This window comes from Lepisosteus oculatus, chromosome 6 (assembly GCF_040954835.1).
Source record: "Lepisosteus oculatus isolate fLepOcu1 chromosome 6, fLepOcu1.hap2, whole genome shotgun sequence".
Classification (NCBI taxonomy): domain Eukaryota; kingdom Metazoa; phylum Chordata; class Actinopteri; order Semionotiformes; family Lepisosteidae; genus Lepisosteus; species Lepisosteus oculatus.
Genome location: NC_090701.1, coordinates 41571247 through 41579974, shown reverse-complemented (window position 1 = coordinate 41579974; position 8728 = coordinate 41571247).

Sequence of the window (8728 nt, the reverse complement as noted above, 5' to 3'; positions counted from 1 at the left end):
GAGTGAGCCCAGGTCAGGTCAGAGAGTTCAGGTCAGGTCAGGAGTGAGCCCAGGTCAGGTCAGAGAGTTCAGGTCAGGTCAGGAGTGAGCCCAGGTCAGGTCAGAGAGTTCAGGTCAGGTCAGGAGTGAGCCCAGGTCAGGTCAGGATTGAGCCCAGGTCAGGTCAGAGAGTCCAGGTCAGGTCAGGAGGGAGCCCAGGTCAGGTCAGAGAGTCCAGGTCAGGTCAGGATTGAGCCCAGGTCAGGTCAGGAGTGAGTTCAGGTCAGGTCAGGAGTGAGCCCAGGTCAGGTCAGAGAGTCCAGGTCAGATCAGGAGTGAGCCCAGGTCAGGTCAGGAGTGAGTTCAGGTCAGGTCAGGAGTGAGCCCAGGTCAGGTCAGAGAGTTCAGGTCAGGTCAGGAGTGAGCCCAGATCAGGTCAGAGAGTTCAGGTCAGGTCAGGAGTGAGCCCAGGTCAGGTCAGAGAGTCCAGGTCAGATCAGGAGTGAGCCCAGGTCAGGTCAGGAGTGAGTTCAGGTCAGGTCAGGAGTGAGCCCAGGTCAGGTCAGAGAGTTCAGGTCAGGTCAGAAGTGAGCCCAGGTCAGGTCAGGAGTGAGCCCAGCTCAGGAGTGAACCCAGGTTAAGTCAGGAGTGAGCCCAGGTCAGGAGTAAACCCAGGTCAGGTCAGGATTGAGCCCAGGTCAGGTCAGAGAGTTCAGGTCAGGTCAGGAGTAAGCCCAGGACAGGTCAGGATTGAGCCCAGGTCAGGTCAGAGAGTCCAGGTCAGGTCAGGAGTGAGCCCAGGTCAGGTCAGAGAGTCCAGGTCAGGTCAGGAGTGAGCCCAGGTCAGGTCAGAGAGTTCAGGTCAGGTCAGGAGTGAGCCCAGGTCAGGTCAGGATTGAGCCCAGGTCAGGTCAGAGAGTCCAGGTCAGGTCAGGAGGGAGCCCAGGTCAGGTCAGAGAGTCCAGGTCAGGTCAGGAGTGAGCCCAGGTCAGGTCAGAGAGTCCAGGTGAGGTCAGGATTGAGCCCAGGTCAGGTCAGAGAGTCCAGGTCAGGTCAGGAGTGAGCCCAGGTCAGGTCAGAGAGTTCAGGTCAGGTCAGGAGTGAGCCCAGGTCAGGTCAGAGAGTCCAGGTCAGGTCAGGATTGAGCCCAGGTCAGGTCAGAGAGACCAGGTCAGGTCAGGAGTGAGCCCAGGTCAGGTCAGAGAGTTCAGGTCAGGTCAGGAGTGAGCCCAGGTCAGGTCAGAGAGTTCAGGTCAGGTCAGGAGTGAGCCCAGGACAGGTCAGGATTGAGCCCAGGTCAGGTCAGAGAGTCCAGGTCAGGTCAGGAGTGAGCCCAGGTCAGGTCAGAGAGTCCAGGTCAGGTCAGGAGGGAGCCCAGGTCAGGTCAGAGAGTCCAGGTCAGGTCAGGAGTGAGCCCAGGTTAGGTCAGAGAGTCCAGGTCAGGTCAGGATTGAGCCCAGGTCAGGTCAGAGAGACCAGGTCAGGTCAGGAGTGAGCCCAGGTCAGGTCAGAGAGTTCAGGTCAGGTCAGGAGTGAGCCCAGGTCAGGTCAGAGAGTTCAGGTCAGGTCAGGAGTGAGCCCAGGTCAGGTCAGGATTGAGCCCAGGTCAGGTCAGAGAGTCCAGGTCAGGTCAGGAGGGAGCCCAGGTCAGGTCAGAGAGTCCAGGTCAGGTCAGGATTGAGCCCAGGTCAGGTCAGAGAGACCAGGTCAGGTCAGGAGTGAGCCCAGGTCAGGTCAGAGAGTCCAGGTCAGATCAGGAGTGAGCCCAGGTCAGGTCAGGAGTGAGTTCAGGTCAGGTCAGGAGTGAGCCCAGGTCAGGTCAGAGAGTCCAGGTCAGATCAGGAGTGAGCCCAGGTCAGGTCAGGAGTGAGTTCAGGTCAGGTCAGGAGTGAGCCCAGGTCAGGTCAGAGAGTTCAGGTCAGGTCAGGAGTGAGCCCAGATCAGGTCAGAGAGTTCAGGTCAGGTCAGGAGTGAGCCCAGGTCAGGTCAGAGAGTCCAGGTCAGATCAGGAGTGAGCCCAGGTCAGGTCAGGAGTGAGTTCAGGTCAGGTCAGGAGTGAGCCCAGGTCAGGTCAGAGAGTCCAGGTCAGATCAGGAGTGAGCCCAGGTCAGGTCAGGAGTGAGTTCAGGTCAGGTCAGGAGTGAGCCCAGGTCAGGTCAGAGAGTTCAGGTCAGGTCAGGAGTGAGCCCAGGTCAGGTCAGAGAGTCCAGGTCAGATCAGGAGTGAGCCCAGGTCAGGTCAGGAGTGAGTTCAGGTCAGGTCAGGAGTGAGCCCAGGTCAGGTCAGAGAGTCCAGGTCAGATCAGGAGTGAGCCCAGGTCAGGTCAGGAGTGAGTTCAGGTCAGGTCAGGAGTGAGCCCAGGTCAGGTCAGAGAGTTCAGGTCAGGTCAGGAGTGAGCCCAGGTCAGGTCAGAGAGTTCAGGTCAGGTCCTACAGGCTGTATCTGTGAGAGACCCCTGAGTGTTTGATAGCTGTGACCTCCTCCCTGCCGTATCTAGTAGTGAAGAAGCCATCGGCAGCCACCTATTTTATTTCATTTCTTCGCTAGGGTTCTGATCAACAGAAGGTGTAAGGGAGATTAAGGGGTGTGACTGTCCCTTGCCTGCCGTGTCTGTGACGCACAGCCTGTGCATGGACTGATTTATTCATTACTCACAGCTCAGCTTTTCCCTTCTCCTCCAGTGGTGTCCTCTCTTGTTCCGCTGGAGTGCGTCTGCTCACAGGAGGTCCCTGTCATGCTGATGGCACCTCTCACGTTCTCCTCCTGCTCAATTGGCCAAAGAGCACAGGGAATGAAAGACCCACTTGCACTCTGAAGCACCCTTTATAACGCAAAGAGCACCCTTCCTCCATTATTCCTGTGTCTGTGATCTGGGCAGAGCTGTGGCAGAGCTCAGAGGAGGGGGGGCGGCATGTATATTAAAATCAGGGCTCAGGGAGAGACCTGTGATCTCAGAGGAGGGCTGTCTGTCCCTGGCTTTCCCCATGAGTTCAGGGGTGCTTCCATATTGTGTGTACTGCAAGCATGATCGTCAGAGATTCCAGAGTTCAAACACAGTATAGTGTTTTAATGTACTGTATTAACCCCTCTCTCTCAGTGCAGTGTTAATGTCCTGTAGTGTCCAGTCAGTGTGTCTGGACTGTATTAACCCCTCTCTCTCAGTGCAGTGTTAATGTACTGTAGTGTCCAGTCAGTGTGTCTGGACTGTATTAACCCCTCTCTCTCAGTGCAGTGTTAATGTCCTGTAGTGTCCAGTCAGTGTGTCCGGACTGTATTAACCCCTCTCTCTCAGTGCAGTGTTAATGTACTGCAGTGTCCAGTCAGTGTGTCTGGACTGTATTAACCCCTCTCTCTCAGTGCAGTGTTAATGTACTGGAGTGTCCAGTCACAGTGTCTGGACTGTATTAACCCCTCTCTCTCAGTGCAGTGTTAATGTACTGTAGTGTCCAGTCAGTGTGTCCGGACTGTATTAACCCCTCTCTCTCAGTGCAGTGTTAATGTACTGTAGTGTCCAGTCAGTGTGTCTGGACTGTATTAACCCCTCTCTCTCAGTGCAGTGTTAATGTACTGGAGTGTCCAGTCACAGTGTCTGGACTGTATTAACCCCTCTCTCTCAGTGCAGTGTCAATGTCAAAATCTGTACTAACCAATCACTCACAGTTCTGTAGAAAAGTATTGTAGTGTGTGTATTGTATATTAACCCCACAATGTTTCCCCTACCGCAGTGGTTAAACAATTTTCTTGTATCGTTTACAGAGGTGCCAAAGTAGCTGAAATGAAATAAAAACACAATAAATACTTAACAAAGTACTACCAATTGTGTTCATCCTTATTGTGTTTTGTCTTGCTATTTGCTTAAGTATGGCCTCTGTCACTTAATCTGGCCTCCATCAATAATCAATGGTAAGAGTCAAGTCGATCACATTTCTGCCCTGGAGAGGCAGGGGGAGGAAGAGAGTGAGAGCGAGGAAGAGTGTACCGTTTCTAATGTGAATGATACTCACCCTTTCCAAAAGCTTTGCCAGCACCCAGGACGCATTGAGTCACTACGTCACAGTATGTTTATATAACTACAGTCCAGCCAGAGGATCCCTTATCTCATAAACACACAGCAGGACAGGAGACACAGTGTGAGATCGAGGAGGAGTGTACCGTTTCTAATGTGAATGACACTTTCCAAAAGCTGTGCCAGCACACGGGACAGAGGGAATGAGGTACAAAACACACAACAGGACAGGAGACACAGTGAAAAAGAGGAGATCACAGACAATCCTTCAGTAATAAGCACACAATAAGACAGGAGACAGAGAAGATCACTACTCGGTAATAAACTGCGGCTGTGACAGTAGGCTGAGACTGAGACTGAGACTGTACACTGCCCTGTGGGTGTGACAGCAGACTGAGACTGAGACTGTACACTGCCCTGCGGCTGTGACAGCAGACTGAGACTGAGACTGAACACTGCCCTGTGGGTGTGACAGCAGACTGAGACTGAGACTGTACACTGCCACTGCAGGTGTGACAGCAGACTGAGACTGAGACTGTACACTGCCACTGCAGGTGTGACAGCAGACTGAGACTGAGACTGTACACTGCCCTGCGGGTGTGACAGCAGACTGAGACTTAACACTGCCCCTGCAGATGGGACAGGTGGGCAGAAAATAGAAGAGGCACTTTCATTTGTAAATATATTCGGCCAGGGGATACCTCAAAGTTCCTTTCCTTCTTCCCCTGGCTTGGACACCAGTCTGTGTGGAGTTTGCACGCTCCCCGTAAAGCTGGCTTTGGAGTTTTCCCCATCAAGACACGCAGGTTAGGTTTGATGAACCCCTTATTTTGGGGCATTCCTAGTGCAAAAAGCATCACGGATCATTATCAGTATAACCAAGAGGGTTCATCCCCTACATGGACAGCACTGGTGATGTGATTAAACCATTGCCAAGTCAGCGTGAAGGGCCAGGTAACCTCCTGTCTGCTGGGGCTATTCTCACAAGGACGTGGGGAGCCTCAGTGTTAATTACTGAGGAAATAATTTACTAATTAGTGAACCCTGATGGCTCTGTGCTCCAGTGTGGGAGATGAAGGGCTAGTTACCAGAATGCTCTCGGTAGTTAGTAGCTCATTGAACCCAGGATCTCACCCTGCTCTTTCTTGAAAGAAGCCAGAGTATCAGCTTCAACTACTGTACTTGTTTGGACAGCTTGTCCCACACTCCCACCACCCTTTGTGTAGAAAAGTGCCTCTTGTTCTGCCTGGCAGAACATCCAGCTGCGTTTTGCAAGAAGCCAGAGTATACGGCTTCAGCAGCATGGTTGGGCAGCTTGTTGACCGTCTTGGCTTTGCTGATGCGTTTGATCATTCTTGTACCAGGTTGTCTCACTGTCTTGTCTGTTCAAGACCAAAGAGAATCACTTTCTTCCGCCTGGCAGTGCAGGACTTTCCCTTCAGTACAAGAAAGTATCTGGTTGCTTTTCTCTGGATTGAATCCATCCATCCTTTTTCTATCTGCTTTATCCAGTTCAGAGTCACTGTGGAGCCAGAGCCTATCCCAGCAAGCAACAGGCACTGGGCAGGATACACCCCGGACAGGACGCCAGTCCATCACAGGGCAGAGACATAAACACACAGACACAAAGGCCAACTCTCCCAGAAGCCAGTTAATAATAATAATAATAATAATAATAATAATAATAATAATAATAATTGCTTACACTTATATAGCGCTTTTCTGGACACTCCACTCAAAGCGCTTTACAGGTAATGGGCACACCCCTATACCACCACCAGTGTGCAGCCCCACCTGGATGATGCGACGGCAGCCATAGTGCGCCAGAACGTTCACCACACATCAGCTCTCAGTGGGGAAGAGAGCAGAGTAATGAAGCCAATTCATAGATGGGGATTATTAGGAGGCCATGATTGGTAAGGGCCAATGGGGAATTTGGCCAGGACCCCTACTCTTTTCGAGAAACGCCCTGGGATTTTTAATGACCACAGAGAGTCAGGACCTCGGTTTTACGTCTCATCCGAAGGACGGCGCCTGTTTACAGTATAGTGTCCCCGTCACTATACTGGGGCATTAGGACCCACATGGACCACAGGGTGAGCACCCCCTGCAACCCACCAGCATGTCTTTGGACCGTGGGAGGAAACTGGAGCACCCAGGGGAAACCCACACAGACAATGCAAACTCCACACAGACAGCACCAGCTCAAGGACTGAACCCAGTGTCCAGCAGTGTGAGGCAGCAGTGCTGACTCCAGAGCAGCAATATCTCCTCTATAATGTGGTGACCCATTTCGTGACATCTGGGTATATTTTTGTTCAAACTCATTGTTCCCCTACAGCTCTGTCATGAAAGCAGCTGTTATGGTTAATTTGCCATTGCAGTCTGAAGTGGAAAAGGCTGGGGTGACAGAGAGTGGGGTAGCCCAGGGAGAATGTGGGGGTGGTGAGATCATCACTGCGGGCTCTGAATGACGAGAACAAACACTGTTGGGGCACTTCTGCGATAGCGCCATAGCTGTGCTCCTGGAAGACACCGCCTTATAGAAACCGTGTCATAGAAATCACTGGAATTCGGGAGTGAGGGGGTACAGAGTTCGGCTTCCCATTAAAGAAGATATTTTTTTTTATTTATAATAACTAGTCATATTGTAAGTTTGCATGCATTACTTCTAAATAATATGTTTTTGTGATCCTTTTCAACAGAAAACAGTGAAAAATAAATAAAATAAGACAGAGCCTACATTTGTATTTACATCGATAAGCGATGAGAAATTCTGCAGTCTAGGAGGGCGAGACGACGCAAGAAACTTTTTGAACGGTACAAACCACTAAGCCCAGCAGTGCGAATAGTATCAGCTGTCCCTTCGTTTCTCTCGTATTGCTTCGTAACATCAGGGTTTTGGTCCAGAGAAGCAGCTTTCCTTACCCTTTCACGAGCAGAATGTTTCACTGTACCAGCAACGCGTCTGTCGACGTTCCCAGAGCGTGAACACACGGCAGCTGAGCGCAGGCCCGCAGCTTTCCAGCGTCTGCAAGCGGGAGCGGGGCTGCCGGACAGACCACGCCAGCATGCCGGGCGCGTGTTGTGGCACTGGGGCTGTCACGCAGCTGGCTTTTCTCCACGCGTGTGACTGGTTCCTGTATACTTGAGTCTCCTTATGGCCAGCATGCACCCCTGTGACAGGAAACGCGTTCCCTTCCAACACGTTGCAGCCAAATCAGGTTATGGAAGCGCGTTATGACTTTTACCAACAATAGAACTATCAGTGACTGTTTCTGCGACACAGAGTCTCTGTGTGTGTTCTGTTTCTCGCGTGAAAGCACTGTGTCTGTGTATGTACTGTGTATATAGTTCATGTAGTGAGTCAGTGTGTGAATGCACTGTGTCTGTGTATATAGTTCATGTAGTGAGTCAGTGCGTGAATGCACTGTGTCTGTGTATATAGTTCATGTAGTGAGTCAGTGTGTGAATGCACTGTGTCTGTGTATATAGTTCATGTAGTGAGTCAGTGTGTGAATGCACTGCGTGTATACAGTGTATATAGTTTATGTAGTGAGTCAGTGTGTGAATGCACTGCGTGTATACAGTGTATATAGTTTATGTAGTGAGTCAGTGTGTGAATGCACTGTGTGTATATCTGTGTGTGTATAGTTTATGTAGTGAGTCAGTGTGTGAATGCACTGTCTGTGTATATTCCGTGTGTATATAGTTCATGTAGTGAGTCAGTGTGTGAATGCACTGTGTCTGTGTATATCTGTGTGTATATAGTTCATGTAGTGAGTCAGTGTGTGAATGCACTGTGTCTGTGTATATCTGTGTGTATATAGTTCATGTAGTGAGTCAGTGTGTGAATGCACTGTGTCTGTGTATATCTGTGTGTATATAGTTCATGTAGTGAACCAGTGTGTGAATGCACTGTCTGCGTATATTCCGTGTGTATATAGTTCATGTAGTGAGTCAGTGTGTGAATGCACTGTCTGTGTATATTCCGTGTGTATATATTTCATGTAGTGAGTCAGTGTGTGAATGCACTGTGTCTGTGTGTATATATTTCATGTAGTGAACCAGTGTGTGAATGCACTGTCTGTGTATATTCCGTGTGTATAAAGTTCATGCAGTGAGTATCTATGTGTGTCTGTCTGTGCTATATGAACCCCCCACCCTGTGAGTATCTCTGTGTGTGTGTTATATGAACTCACCATGCAGTGACTGTTTGTGTGTGTATGTGTGTGTGCTATATGAACTCCCCCATGTAGTGACTCTCTGTGTGTGTTTGTGTGTGTGTGCTCTATGAGCTCACCCATGCAGTGAGCATGTGTATAGGTGTGTGTGTGCTCTATCAACTCCCCCATGCAGTGAGCGTGTGTATAGGTGTGTGTGTCTGTGTGTCTGCTCTATCAACTCCCCCATGCAGTGAGCGTGTGTATAGGTGTGTGTGTCTGTGTGTCTGCTCTATCAACTCCCCCATGCAGTGAGCGTGTGTATAGGTGTGTGTGTCTGTGTGTCTGCTCTATCAACTCCCCCATGCAGCGAGTGTGTGTGTCTACGTGCAGACACGTACCGTATACTGCACCTAGTAAGTCACAGGGGAAAGTGCAATGAAATGTGAAACAATAAGAGGATTGGGAACAAAGGGACAGAGACGGGGAGAGAACAAGGGATTAATGGAGGAATATCAGCGTTCCCTGGGAAGGGAGGGAGGGATTCACAGCAGCATTCCTGTGGCCCGAGAGAGAGAGG